The sequence below is a fragment of the Stegostoma tigrinum genome, chromosome 3 (assembly GCF_030684315.1).
Source record: "Stegostoma tigrinum isolate sSteTig4 chromosome 3, sSteTig4.hap1, whole genome shotgun sequence".
In the NCBI taxonomy this organism is placed as follows: domain Eukaryota; kingdom Metazoa; phylum Chordata; class Chondrichthyes; order Orectolobiformes; family Stegostomatidae; genus Stegostoma; species Stegostoma tigrinum.
The window spans coordinates 96,192,435-96,208,714 of record NC_081356.1 but is presented as its reverse complement, the minus strand read 5'-3'; positions in this window follow the sequence as shown (position 1 = coordinate 96,208,714).

Here is a 16,280-nt window from a genome sequence, read left to right as displayed (position 1 = left end):
ATAAAAGTCTACATATATTGTTATTAACAGTTTTATTGTTACATACTTGAAGATGTTCCTACTATCTGATTTTATTTTCCTGGCAAGTTTTCTCTCATACTCTTTCCCCCACCCCCATCTTAATCAATCTCTTGGTCTTGCTGAATTCTAAACTGCTCCCAACTTGCAGACTCGTTACTTTTCATAACAACATAAATGAGACTTTTTTTTGTTAGCCAAGCTAGGGGAATATTCTGTGTTCGTTTCTTCCACCGTATATAAATATATAACTGCTCCAAGGCCCAGATTAATTCCTTAAATATTAGCTATTGCCTATTCAATGTTATGTGTTATGTTTCCAGTTGGTGTCATCACTGGACATGTCAGATTCCAAACTGAAATAGAGCTTGAAAGATCATTCCTTTTTGGGTTTTACTGAGATAATTCTTCAATGCATGCAACATTGCAGATTTCGATTGTAACAATAAAACACAAATTTATGATCCCAAGAACACATCTTTAAGGTACACACAAGAAGGAATCTCCTTCTGTGTGATCTTTATAGTCTGACTTCAACTTCCACTCTTGGAAATCTTGAAGCGTCTTCCTGAAACCATTATTAACTTGACCTTTAACTTTGTCAGCTTCTAGTAACCTGTTCAGGGTATTATCCTTCAGTTCTTTATTATACTTCAGTTCTTAAACAAATCCAAACTATCTTCTCCCATTCTCAAGAGCAACTGCTTTATACATCCATCTAGCTAATTCAGCTAATAACTTCACAGAAATACCCAAATCTGAAACTAAAACGGAAAGTTTCTTTCTAAGCTATGAATTTTTCCAAACAAACTTAAAAACAAATCAGAATCTTCCATCACAAACTCTAAGGTACTAACTACCCTGTTTACTTTTTACACTCACCAATGCTCTCAATGTGTACAAAGCCCTGCTAGTTGATGGAGGCTATCTCGCTCAAACTGTCTTAAAAGAAATCACCATGGCTGCAGAAATACAAGTTAATATTAAACCCCTTCATTGACACAAAAAAACCTCATATGCCATTAGTTCAAAGTTCAAAATACAATCTTAAAAATAAATGATATGAATATATATAAAAATCACATTTATTACATTATACATGCATGTAAAATTTTGAAGCCTTCCACTTTTGTTTTCTCCTTTTTATTCTTTAATTTCCGTCTTTGTTTCTCTCAAATATTCTCCCTACTCAGCTTTTTTAACCTTCTGCTACTCTAGTTTAAACACTCACTTACTATATTAGTGAATGTCCGTGTGGCAATCTTGGTTCTGGTCCAGCCAAAAGCAACATTCAGCTTGTGCAGATTTCATCTTCCTCAGAATCTGTCCTAATATCTCAAGCAGCTAAATTTCCAAAATCATCTCCACACCCCCAGCCCATCAGTAACATTGTAGCCATTCAGTCAACTAGTATATTCTCCTACTCCTGATCTCACTACCACATGGCAATCCTAAGATTATTACCTTTGATTTCCTACTTTATATTTTATTTCCTAGTTCCCTGTGTACTGCTTGCATGATTTCATTCCTCTTCTTCTATATGTTGTCAGTATTAACCTAGACTATGCCCTTTAGTTGTTCTCCTTCCCCTTTCGGAATGTCCTGCAGCATCCCAGTCCCTTCCACGACCCAGGCACAAGGAAGGTAACATACATATAATCCTGGTAGCATGTCTGCAGCCACAGAAATGTTGATCATTTTCCCTTAAGATCGAATCCCTTAACATTCTTATTCCCCTATTCTTTTATCCAATCTCCCACTCCCAGTTTTCCTTAAATCATCAACAACAGCCTCTTCAGGTCAATTTTAGTAAATTCCAGTGGCTCCATTTGCTATCTCAATTAAATATCTAATCATTTGGATGATAGTTGGTACTGTTGAAATGTGATAAATTTGCATTTCTAACACAACTGCTTTTACCTGTCCAGAGGAAAACACAGCTTTAACAGGAAGAAATCTAAAATCACCTGGTAATCTAAACACAAACCCCATCATGTGTACCATAAACAGATAATAAGTATAATACAAAAGCATTCATACATGTGATTAGTAATGCCTTTTTAGCTTTGACAGACCTAATTCGCAATATTTACTTTTATACATTCTCTTATTCTTCCCTTAGTATCATTAGAGCCTCAGTTTTTCAACATATCTATTAATGACTTGGACAAAGCAATAGAGAATTGTATATTAGGTTTTCATCTGACATTAAGTTAAAAGGTACAATAGATTGAGTAAACTTAAATTATGATGTGAATTCAGTAAGCGAGTGGGCTGATGCAGTTCGATGCAGATGAGAGTATGATCGCCTACTTTGAATCCAAGAAAATCCAATTTTAATATTATTTTAATAGTATGAGACTAGAAGCTGTGGAGAAGAAAAATAATTTGAGTGTCCATGTATAAAAGTCATTAAATTTGAGTGCATAGCCATAAACTTGAATACACAGCCACAAAGAGTGTTCAAAAAAGGCTGATGGAATGTTATCTCCTGGGTTTTGGAGCACAAAGGTAAGGAAATGATTCTTCAGTTGTATGGAGCTTGGGTCAGATTCAATTTGAATGAGAAGTTAAATAAATCCTGTTTTTATTTTCTTGTATTGAGAAGTTTGATGGATAATCTAAGTGAGCACCTTAAAATGATAAAAATAATCTGTTTCACTTGTGAATACTGTGCGTTAATGAGTAAATGGAGGCTAAGAACACTTTGAGATGCCCGACTGAGATTGAAAGGAATGATGGATGATACTCAAAAGTTAATTAAAATGTTAGAAGAGAGACCAATGTCTCATATTACACATCTAAGAAAATCTGTTTCATAAAGGAAGATATCTAATAGTGGCTGTAATTTTTCCTCCTTTTTCTATAATTTTTCAGTTCTTTTACAGCTTTCAGTTGACTCTAATATGAACATAAAAATTCATTTACCATTTCTTTAAGTTTTGCATTGTCAGATTTCAAGACAGGCAGTCAGTGAATGTATAAATGTCTAGTTGTGGAAAGAGATATTTCACTTTATTGGTGAAGTCATGTTCACAAAATCACAATTAGGCTGTGTTCATCCTTGTAATAACATTTGAAAAGTCATAAGAAACAATGGACCAGAAACTGATGCTTATTTGGCTGAGTGTTAATGTCACCGAACTTCATGGAGGACTTTTCTCCACAGAGACCAAGCAAGTTTTTTTCACAGTATCATTCCAAGCCGACATCATTTCTTATCTACCCTGTTGTTATGCCACTAGGCACCCACTCTCACTTTCATGCAGGAATTCATTTGTTTCCTCATTCTGAGTGATAGAATAGGAAGCTGTATGTTTATGAGGCAAGATATTCACTTAATTATGCTGATAACAATAATCCTGGTTAATAGATAACTCATCACAGCCTAATGAGAATCTCATCTCAAATGCCAGAACTACTTTGGGAAATGCACCTAATTATTCCTGAAGTTGAAAAATGTCTTGTTGGGCTTCTCACATGACACTTTAATATTTGTCACCATAGCCTAGATCATTCAGGACCCAAAAGATTCTGCCCTATAGGTTTGTTTTTTAGCCTTTATACTATCTGTTGGGTGGTAATCTTAGGACATGGATCAATCATCATTTGCACTGACTTGTCAATTAAGGATATTCCCACACATGTCAACTTCAGCTATGTGTAAGATGAGTGTGGTTTTGCTGAGGATCTTAATTCTGTCATGTGGGACTATCTTAAGCCTTTTCTCATTCAGAAGAGGCGCTGGTTTGAAAGTCAATTCTTTAGTATTTAGAATATTATGTTGAATATCACAGATTGTGCATCTTTTACCTCTACATAACAGTTCATGGCACTTAATAGACAATAATCAAACTCATGTTTAATATATGGAACTTTCATTTGATGCAGGAAAGGACAGGAGTTTGAGCAAATCAGTTAGACAATGTTATTCATCCACTTTTCCCTATTATTTAAAGGATTCAGAATGGAAGCTTGTGAAATATGATTGCTGTTTCCAAGAGCGAGGCAGCCTTAGAGCTCAGAAATGACGAAGTTTTGGTGAGCTATGGTCTGTCTCATGACTAGAAATTAAAATCATATTTCACTGCCCTTTGTAGTCTGTTCCACTTACAATACTAATTGGTTCTTATGACTACATCATCATAACATTAATTCAAATTCTACCTCCTTACATTTAGTTTTAACATGCTCTGTTATAAACACCAAAGTTGCTTTTATTCTCCCTTTCATAATTATACAAAATGCCCTTTTCTTGCTCTCTCAGTATTACTATAGTGGTTTCAATCTTCAAAATTTCCTCAATTGGGATTAGGCTTTATAAAATTCACAGACCTAGTTTGTTCTGATTTACTTTGTGATTGCCAGTGACTCAAACAGTATCATTGTTCCACGCCATTGTTCAAGACAAACAATATGCTGTTCATCAATTGTCTGCTTACATAAAGAAAGGTTTATGTTAAATTTCAGATTCCACACAGACATCCGGAAGGGCTGCACTGTTGTAGAAGTGGTTAAAATATGTACCTAAGAGCCAGGTGGCTATTTAATTGCTAGACAGGCTTTTTGAAGGCAGATACCATCAGTAGAGAGATAAAAGCAATAGTGGTAGCACATCAGATTTTCCTTGAATTTAGACAATTGGAGAAGTCATTAAATTAAAAATAAGGTAATTGTACATACTGGTCTAACTTCGGCTAAGCAGCAAAAATTCACTCCATTTTTTAGGGGTGGCACAGCGGCTCAGTGGTTAGCACTGCAGGCTCACAGTGCTAGGAACCGGAGATCGATTCCACGCTCGGGCAACTGTCTGTGTGGAGTTTGCACATTCTCCCTGTGCCTTCATGAGTTTCCTTTGGGTGCTCCAGTTTCCTCCCACATCCAAAGATGTGGCGGATAGGTGGGTTGGCATATTAAATTGGCCATAGTGTTCAGTGACATGTAGATTAGGTGGGTTGCGGGGGAATGGGCCTGGGTGAGATGTGTTGCGGGTTGGCGTGGATTTGTTGGACTGAAGGGCTTGTTTCCACATTGTAGGGATTCTATGATCTATGATCTATTTCCCACTGCATTAGCAAGTTGATGTCCAGGAGGCATGGGTGGGGCTTATGTTTCTTCTGATACATTGTCTAGGAGTGTCCAAGGTTACACCAGGAAATTTTCCACACATGCCAGTACAGCTTATTCCCTGAAAGTGGCTTCTGTTCTGGATCTTAAATAGAATGAAATTTCAAACAGCAATTGATCAAAGAAACATTAACTACAACTGCAACTGGTATCTAATATCACAGTGAGTAAGGCCTAATAATAAAGACACAATGTTTTCATCTTTAGTTCCCAAACTCTGTTCAGAGATTACACTTCCATTGTCAAGGAAACAGCACTATTATTAATGCAAGATGATGCAGACTCAAATAAGTATCTGGATTGAAAAATATGTACATATATTTTATGGAAATCTGTTGTCATTTAAATTTTATGTATGTTGGTTTCTGCAAGAAACTTACCAACAATCCTCCTTGATAGAACCAGTCTAAACTATTGATATCATGTGGGGAATGATGCCCACTGACATCTTAGGCAGATGGTCAGATCAATCAATGAACAAGACATAGATTTATTACCCATTATCTAATAGCTAGTTTGATTACATTGAGAATACATTATTGACTCTCATGAAACATCAAGCTCAACTTAATGGTATGCATTGAAATACTTATGAAATATAATCTCAGAAACACAGTAACCAATCTGTGCGCAATATTATTGATAATCTATGATGTTCAAATGAATAGAAAGCTATTAGACTGGCTGGTAAACAATTTTCATGACCCACAAAATAAAAACTGGGATAATAATTTCATAAATTTGCAGCTAGAATTGGTGAACAGTATAATTCACATAATGTGTTTAATAAAAAGGGATAAGTTTTTTTTTAAAAAAGCAAAAGTCTCCCACTTTAAAATCCTTAACCTACACAGACAATTCAAAATCGAAGAAGTGGAGGCAGTTTTCTCTAGTGAAGGAAGCTGCTCAACTGATCACTAGAAAATGTGTCAAACTGTTTTATGTTGTTTGATGTTTTAAATTCTGTTCATGTTTTGAGGGAATTTCTCATGTCTCGTTTGACTGAGTTGAGATCACAAACTAAGAAGGAAAAGAAACTGAAAATAGAAACCTGTAACTCTGCAGCATGTATTTGGTGAGCCAATGCCTGCACATTTTTTTTTAAATGTTAAATGTAGTTTTTAAATGTAACTTGTCTTTTTATAAATTTATCATCAACATCTCTTGAAGTTTCTTTTCAAATGAAACCACGTATTAACCATTGGTAGGAAACATTTGCAAGTACCAAGACACAGCTTCTTTCTGGTTTGCATTTCATCTGTGGGGAGATTCAACTTACTTGGCTCTCATTCACTCCAATGAACGTATCTCAGCTTGTTGTTCTTATTGTTAGATTCAAACACTGGCCCACTTACCTTCCCAGCAAGTGGTATGTTGTACAATTGACTTATGATGAAACTGAAATCCCAATTTTATAATTCAGCTGGACAAAGCTTTTCATCTCTTACCCATGTACATGAAATGTTCAATGTTCAAGTGAATGTCATGGTGGTGCATAGATTTGGGTATAAATTTGAATGCGTTCTTTTTGGATGAAATCATAAACTGTGTGATGGGTCAAATTTAATGATATGTCAGTAATTACTGGAGAAAATTAATTAGGAACAAAGCCACTTGCAGAATAAAGAAGGACTCATCCAAATATAACAGTTTATTGCAAAGAAAAGACAGCTGACCTATGAAGCCTTCTCTGGCTCAGAGCATAACCTGACCAGTCAGCAACATTTGCCAAAAATGAAGGGAGGGAGTTAAAATATGAGAAGGAAAATGAAGGAAAAGGGAATACAATGAGCAGACATAAACATAGCAGTAAAATAGTGCAGCACAACATCTGACCTACGTTTGAATTGTTGCTGAAGTTGAGTTATTGTATAAAGTAATTGTCAGGATGTTTGGATTGTTTCCACTTCACAGCACTCTGGCTGCAAGTGAGCATTGAAGCAAATCTGAAAGTAAATGGAGGCAGGTTTAAAGCCACAGCTGACTGGTGCTGCCACTGCCTGTGCCAGCCCTATATCGCATATCATCTGAAAATATTCTCGTACAATTCTTTATTGTTTTGCCTGTGCAAATATTTGCCCATTATCATTGACAGCTGGATGTTCCAACGCCTATACATGTCATTGGTGACACCTTAACTGATATATATCATCAGGCAAGTGTACAATTGTACTAAAAACGTGGAATACCCTGATTGGGACCTTCTAATGAAGTATCTATCCAGGTGATGTTTTAGGCATTCATAGAGGAGAATAATCCTACAGCCCAGAAGGAAATTGTTTGGCACATCAAGCATGTGCAAAACCTTTGAAAAGTTTTCCATTGAGAACCACATGTCAGCTTTTTGCTCTCAACCATGTAAACTAGGCATTTTCAAATATGTGTCCTATTGCCTTTTAAAATTCAAATAGAATCTTACTCCTCCACCTTTTCCTGGGACTGCATTCCATACTTTAACAACTCTGTGTGAATAAAAGTTTATTTCCCCTTCAGACCTTTAGCCAATTATTTTAAATCTGTGCATTTTGGCTACTGGCCCATTTGTTGAAGGAAATATTTTCTCCCTACAAGATCTATGACAACCCTTCATAGAGACATTGAATATAGGAGCAGGTGTAGGCCCATTTGGGCCTTCAAGTCTGCTCTGCCATTCAATATGATCGTGGTTGATCATGCAACCCAATACCCCATTTCCATCTTGTCCCCATATCTTTTGATCCCTTTAGTCCTAAGAACCACATCTACATCTTTCTCGAAAACGTTTAATGTTTCAACTTCAATAGTCTTCCCTGGCAGGGAATTCTACAGGATCATCACTCTCTGGATAAATGAATTTCTCCTCATCTCTCTCCTATTCCTTATCCCTAGACTAAGTTCCCTGCATGTGGACTTCATGGTCTAATCCTGTTCGGATAGTATGGAAGATGAATTTCTCGAATATATACAATTTTTTTTTAGAACAGCATATTCAGGAGCTAACTACAAACTGAACTACTTTAGATCCGGCATTATGTCATGAGAAGGGAACAATTTCTCCTGTACAGAACAGAAAACAATTTATATCAATGATTAGATGAGGGGAGTAAAGACATATGGTAGCTCAGTAAGTCAGAAGATATATTGTGAAGAGGACATGAGGCAGTTGCAGACCAATATAGATAGATTGAATAAGTGGGAAAAAATCTGGCGGATAGATCATAATGCGGGAGGATATGAAGTTGTTCACTCTGACAGGAAGGATAAAAAAAGTGTACTAACTAAATGGAGAGTGATTTTGTCTCAAAGTTCGAAGGGACCTAAGTGTGTAGGAACACGAGAGCAAAAACAAATGAACATGCAGTTTCAGAAAGAGGAATCAAGTATCTAAGTAACGAAGTTTGCTTCAGTTATACAGGCCATTGGTGGGACCATATATCAAACACTATGTGCAGTTTTGGTCTTATTTTAAAATGATGGGAATGGATTGGAGGTGATTCAGAGGAGATTTACTGGATTGCTATCTGAAATGAGCAGACTGAGAAAAGGTTGGGCAGATTAGGTTTATTTTCACTAGAGTTTGGGGTTTAGTAAAGGTTGACTTGATTGGAGCACATATGATCCTGAATGGACTTGACTAACTGGATTGGGAAAGGATGTTTCTTTTTGTGGCAAGTCCAGAGCTAAGGGACACATTTTTAAAATCAGATGTAGCACTTTTCAGCCAGACAGTTTTTTCTTTCTCTCAGCGGATTGTGCAACCTTGGATCCTTCTGCCTCAGAAGGCGGTAGGGGTGAGCTTGTTAAATATGTTTCAGGCAAAGCTAGATAGATTCTTGCTAGGCAAGGAAATCAAAGATTGTCAAGAGTGAGCCGTAATGTGGAATACGAAACACAATTAGTCAACCACAACTTTATTGAATGGCAGAGCAGCTTTGAGGGGCTGAATGGCCTACTCATGCACCTAATTCACATTTTTGTGTGCCCATATATTCATAAGAAGCCATTTAAAATAGTAAATAGCTGTCTTGCTGACTTTATAACATGCACCTGAACACCAAATTCAAATAATTCAATGAGACCTATTCCATTATTTTTATAACTTGAGGATTAAACAGTATCCACTGAGAAGCCAAAAATAATCAATTGCTATGAAAACTGCCCAAAAGAAACAAACAGAGAATGTTTTTCCATTGATCCTGGCCATAAGGGTAGAGAACGTGGGAAAGTATAGTTGTCTCTGCAGACCGTCTCACACTTCACTGCATGCAAAAAAATATTCAATTTCCTAGTTTTGTTGTTGTTTAAATTGATGAACACTTGGTCTATAGATATCAAAACATACTCATTTCCAGGAGGCCTTACTAATTTTAACTTTGACCATAAAAAACAACTTCCTCACACAATTGCTAGTTGTTAGATGAATTTCTAAAACAATATCTATACATAACAAAAAAAATTAAATTTACAGCATAAATAGTATTAATTTCACCATGAAATAATAGTTAGCTTATTTATCCCATTGTGTTGTTTTAACATTGTTTTTTGGAATAGCAATTTCAATACCATTTCAATACATCAATAGCAATCTCTGTACCATTTGGAATGATTTATAGTTCCTGTGTGGTTTTGTGAATACTTAGCATGAATAAACTTTCATTATAATTTTCTGAATATTAAATCATTATTTGAATCCTAAAAGTTTTTTAATAATTAACCATTTTATTATACATCTAATTAATCCCACATTTTAATGATACATTTTACAATTTATGAATACGAACATTTAAATTTGGGTCAGCACTCATCTTATTGATCCTGCTCTGCCAATTAATATGATCATGGCTGATCTGATCACAACATGTACCCACAATAATCTTTCACCCCCTTGCTTGTCAAAAATCTATTTATTTCCAGCTCAAAAACTTCTAGGCAGAATCTTATGGGGTCTGAGTGATGGGGGCTGTGGTGTGATTTGTGGCAGGAGCACATAATAAAGCCAGTGAGGCCTATCTCAACATTGAAAACAACTCACTACATCTCACGGGTATTTGCTAAGTATCGAGGTGAATTTCTCACTAGGAAGCAGCGATTTATCATTTCAGGGGGATTAGAGCTAGTTACTTACTTTACTAAGGCTGCCACTCACCTCATTAATATTCAGCCTCCTATTTTACCAAATGTACTGATCAAGCTGAACGTCAAGAGCTACCAAACAGTATCTGAGGTCACAACCGATGAGAAACAGCCACGGGTATGTCCACAGGCATTCTCATCTGACATTCACCAAAACCCCTCATGACCATCATGGCACTCCTCCAATACACCTGCTGGCTGCTTAGGAATCATTGGCTTTTATTTCAAAGTACACAGGCAATTAATATTCATGGACTGCTTTAAGGACACTTTGCATGCTGAGCCAACATCCAATTCACGGATTGGACCAGGCTATATCTCAGGTTTGCTCACTTGCTTTCTTAATGCTTACTCATCTGGATGCACAACACATCCTTGCCTAGCTGTGAATGCCATGGTCATACCCTAAGGCAGCTTACCTTGCTGGCCAGCAGTCTTCATTCAAGACTATGTACAGTTTGCTGGACTGCAGTATACACATTAATATCACATCTGCACTATGTACTGGCAGTTTTCACAGCAAACATAATGTGTATGCAACTAGCAACTAGCCATGTCTCAAATTCCCAACTAAGCTGGGGTGGAAGTAGCCTCTGATTATGTTGGTTGCTTTCCCAATGCAATAGGGAGTAAAGATGAAGTCAATGGATGGAACAAGCACAGAATTGCAGAAAAATCTCAACACCTCTGACAGCATTTGTGAAGAGAATTCAGAGTTAACATTTTGGTTCCAGTGACCCTTCCTCAGAACTGATGGCATCTAGAAAACATTGGTTTTTATGCAGAATGTAGGGTGGGAGAGAGGGTAAGGAGTAAACGACAGGTGGGGATAGAGCCCAAAGACAGAGAAGAGCAGTGGATAGATAAAGGAGTGGAAAACGGTCTGGCTAGGAGGGTGAATAACTGTTAATGGGGACTGTTAGTAGCTAACAACGGGTAGTGTGTAATGGCAGACTATGCAATCACAAGGCCTGGTGTGTGGGAATGGGGACGAGGGCATAGTAGAGTTCACATCCTAAAGTTATTAAACTCCACATTGAGTCTCAAAGGCTGCAGGGTCCCCAAATGGAAATTGAGATGTTGTTCTTTCAGCTTATGCTGAGGTCTGCTGGAGCTCTACAGCAAGTCTGAGACAAAGGTATTGGCCAGGGAACTTTATTCTTTAAGCATTCATGGGATGAGGGCATCACTGGCCAGGCAGCATTTATTGACTATTCCTAATTGTCCAGAGGGCATTTAAGAGTCAACCACAATGCTCTGAATCTGGCATCACATGTAGGCCAGACCAGGTAAGGATGTCAGTTTCCTTCCCTAAAGGACGTTAATGAACCAGGTGGGCTTTTTCCTGACAATCAGCAATAGATTTATGGTCATCATTATATCCTTAATTCCAGATTTTTATTGAATTCAAATTCAGATTCAAACCCCTGTCCCCAGAACTTTGTCTGGGTCGCTGGATTAACAGTCCAGCGATAATACCTCTATGCTATCACCTCCCACACAGGGTGTGTTGAAGTGGCAATCAACTGGAAGCTCAAGGTCGCTTTTGCGGCAGAACGTAGATGTTCTGTGAAACGGTTACCCAATCTTGGCTTCATTCCCCTAATGTGAAGGAGACCACATTGTGAGCAGCAAATGCAGTTGACTAGATTGTGTGAAGAGCTGCTTCACGTGGAAGGTATATTTGGGCCATTAGATACTGAGGAGGGAGGGTGTAAATGGGCAAGTGTTAAACCTATGGCAAATGGAGGGGAAAGTGCCATGGGGCTGTGGGAGGTTGTTGCAAGTAAAGGAAGAGTGGACCAGGGTATCCTGGAAAGAACATTCCCTGTGGAAGGCAGACAAGGGAGGGGAGGGGTATATGTGTCTGGTGGTGGCATCATGCTGGATGTGGCTGAAATGGCAGTTAATGATTTTCTGGATGCTGGTGCTGGTGAAATGGTGGGTGAGGATAAGAAAAACCCTATCGCTATTGCTGGAGGAAAGAGAGGAAGTGAGGGCCAAAGTTTGAGAGATGGGTCAGACCCAGTTGAGGGCCCTGTCAGTGACGGTGCTGGGAATCCTCAGCTGAGGGAGGAAGTGAACATTTCAGAGGATGCCTTATCAAAATTGACATCACTGCAACATATGCGATGGAGACAGAGGAACTGAGAGAATGGGATGGAGTCTTTACAGGAAGCACAGTGTGAGGATGAATAGTCCAGGTAGCTATGGGGGTCAGTGGGTTAATAGTGGTCAGTCTATCCCCAGCAATAGAAACAGAGATGTTGAGGAAAGGAAGAGTCAGAGATGGACCAGCGAAAGTGAGGACAGAGTAGAAATTGAAAGTGAAACCGATAAATCTTTTCTGTTCTGGATGAGAGAAGGAAGCAGAAGTGATGATATCATCGATATTTCGAAGAAAGATTTGCGTGTGGGTGACGGAATAGGACTGGAACAAGAAATGTTCTATGGACCCCACAAAAAGACAGGCATAACTAGGGCCCATTGGATGGAAGATTGGTTTGTGTAATGGTTTCAGCTGTGTTCATAACTCTCTGTAGTTTCCTTCAGTCTTGGGGAGAGCAGTTACCATATTATGCTGTGATGAATCCAGATAGGATGTTTTCAGTGGTGCAGCTCTTAGAATTTGTAAGTGTCCTGAAGGACATGCTAAATTTTCTTAGCCTTCTGAGGAAGTAGAAGTGTTGCTGTGCTTTCTTGTCCACCGTGTCAACACGGGTAGACCCGGAGAGATTGTCAGTGTTTGCCACTTTCAGGAACTTTACGCTGTCCACCATCTCCACCTCAGCACCATTGGTGCAGTCAGGGGTGTACCCAACACTCTGCTCCCTGAAGTCAATGACCAGCTCCTCCACTTTGCTGATGTTTTAGGAGAGGCTGTTGTTGAGGTTCTGGATGTAAGTTTGCTCGCTGAGCTGGAACCTTCCAGCTCAGCGAGCAAACTTACATCCAGACACTGTTGTTAGCGAGTTTTGAGAAGATTTGTAGCTCAGGTTGAGGTTCTGGATGTGAGTTTGCTCGCTGAGCTGGAAGGTTAGTTTTCAGACGTTTCGTCACCATTCTAGGTAACATCATCAGTGAGCCTCCGACGAAGACTGTTGTCTTTACACCATGCCATTAAGCACTCTATCTCCTTCCAGTAATCAATCTTGTCATTGTTTGAGGTTGGACCTACTACAGTGGTGTCATCAACAAACTTATAAAGAGTTGGTGTGGAATTTGGCCACACAAGTGTGAGTGATTAATGAGTAGAGTAGGGGACTGAGCACACAGCCTTGCAAGGCATCAGTGTTGAGGAAAATCATGGAGGAGGTATAGTTGCCAGTCCTTACTGATTGTGGTCCGTTGGTCAGGAAGACGAGAATCCAATTACAGTGTGGGGAGCAGATGCCTAGGTCCTGGAGTTTGGAGATGAGTTTGTTTGGAATTATGGTGTTGAAGGCTATAAGGGTTTTGCTTTGCGATCAGTAATTAGTTGATTTTTAATTGGTTTGAATCACTCCCAGATCCCTAGGTCTGACACTGGGCTTATTTAGGGAATATGAAATGAAGAAGGCAGCAAACAGATGTTTCAGGGCAAAAGAATCTGTGTTTATTAAATACAAAATATGAGAATATTACAAGAAATGAAGGCAAATACAAACCAGTGAAATTGACGCTATCAATTATACAGGGAACGGTACTAAAATACACTATTAAATTAAACACAGATTAACACTACTAGAAGCTAAACAGTAATTTTAATCATAGAAACTTTAATCAGGCTTCCAACCCTTGGGGTTCCCTGTGCTGTCACCACTCACTCTCCCCTCCCTGCTAGCTAGATTGGACACTTTGGGATCTTAACGAAATAAGCTCACCACTAGGGATAAACGCATTTTGAATTACAGCTGGCCATTCCCACTTGCTGTGGCTGGTGCTTCAATGGAGACTTCGGATGGTGTAGGCTTTCAGTCTGGGTTGAGTCTGCCGATGCGGCAGGACGCATTTTGGGTTTATCGGGCGAGTACTTGGATTTTTCTGACTTCTTGGTGGTATTTTGAGCCGGTTTTCACCTCAGGACGTGTCTGAGGCCTTGTCATTGGGCCGGTGGGTTTTGGAAGTCATCGATTGTCAGATCTGCTGGTTGGTTGCCATTAGTTCACCCAGTGCGGAACAGGGCTATGTTGCTAGGTTTTGGGATTGCCGTCGGGATCCTTCAGGGGTAGTTGTGCAGATAGTTCAGGAGCCATAGCACTTTTGGCTCCCTCTCCTGGTGGCAGCTGCAGGGGTAGCTCCCGAGACGAATTGCTCTCCCTGGATCCCACTTCCGAGGATAGATAGCTCTTGGGAAGATAGCTCTCTCAGGTGAGGTCAGGGGCCTGCAATTTTACTAATTGTACGTGTCTTGTCTTTGTACTAAATCTGCACTTCCCATTGTGTTACTGCTGTTCCCTTTTGAGGCATTTGACTTCTTGGTTGTTAAGAGTAGGTGAAAATGCATTTTGGTTATGTGGAATGTCTAGTAGCTCTGCGCATGAATATTGATCAAATTGAATGTCTGGCATCTGCAGAGGCTCCATTCCATCTGGATTGTTTGGGGCTTAGGCCTGATTGATCGTTCTTTTAAAATGGATGTGTGAATTGAATTTTTGGGCTGAACAATGGTTCCAAGCAGCTATCTCTGTGTCTTTGTAACTTTCCCAGAGCATAGCCCAGCTACCTTTTTTGTTTAATTTTTAAAAGCTATTTGAAGAGTCTAGGATTTTGTCCCTATATTTCAGAATATGGGGATTTTTGTTCAATCCTAATAGGCAGAGCAGTAGCCAATGAGTAGGAGCCTAATGCAGGTATCATTGTTGTACAAATGTTTCAGGGATGAGTGTAGGGCCAGGCAGATGGTGTCTGCTGTGGACCTGTTGTGCTGTTTGGCAAATTGTAAGGGATCAAGGCAATTGGATAGGCTGGAGTTGATGTAAGCCAATACCAACATTTCAAAGCACTTTATAATTATGAAGGTCAGAGCCACTGGACAGTAGTCATTGAGGCACACCGCATGATTTTTCTTTCACACTGGGATGCTTGCCCTTCAACTGCTACACCCTCCTCCCTTGGCTCTAGGATCGCTCACCACCAAATAATTCTGAGACTTGCCTCTCTGTGGCAACAATCCACTTTGGGTCCCTTCCTGCTCCACAGTCATCACTAAATGTGAGTTATGATGCTGTCAGGAATGATGGATTGGCCGGCAGCTCTTGAGGGTGGGACTTCTTCCTGGGTGAGCGATGAAAGTCTGATAATGAGCCTCTTTAGCCTGCCTGTTGTACATAACAGCTGTAGTGTGGGATTTGATGGATAGCTAAATTTGAGGTTTTGGTTGAGGGAGTAGTGTGGATGTGGGAAGGATGAACCATACACATCCCACAAATTTCTGCTGGTGCTATATTTGTCTTCACATGGCTAACTAGAGCACAGCCTTAACCTGCCAGTATGATGGACCTAATATTATACTAACAGAATAGAATTTGGATAGTGACAAATAGGGAATGGCAGTAACACTAGCTTGAATTTTAATCTCATTTTTTGCCTACTGGAGCCTTTATTTGCACTGAGTAGATAATAGCTAATAATTTGGAAACTCATGATAGAAAATAATACTAATGCATTTCATTGAATTCACAGTATGAGTAGTTTTGTGTCATTGTGACTTTTATGTAAGACAATGCTTTGCAGCAGCAATGATGTTGCTGCACAGCAACATGTTCCTGTGAGGAACAATTGATCAGAACTGAATTGTAACAATAGTAACTGGCTGATTCATGCTCACATTACTGGCTTCTTATTGAATTTTGATGCATCTTCACGCTAATCAAATGGTCTGCCATTGTATTTTCCTATACCTCTTCCCTTATCTAAATAACATCACCATACTTGTATGCAATTTACCCTTATCAGCTGAGTGACAATATCGTTGTGTATTTTTGTAGCCAGCTTAATTCATTTCAAATTCTATTACATACATTGAATGTAATTTAGGGTAT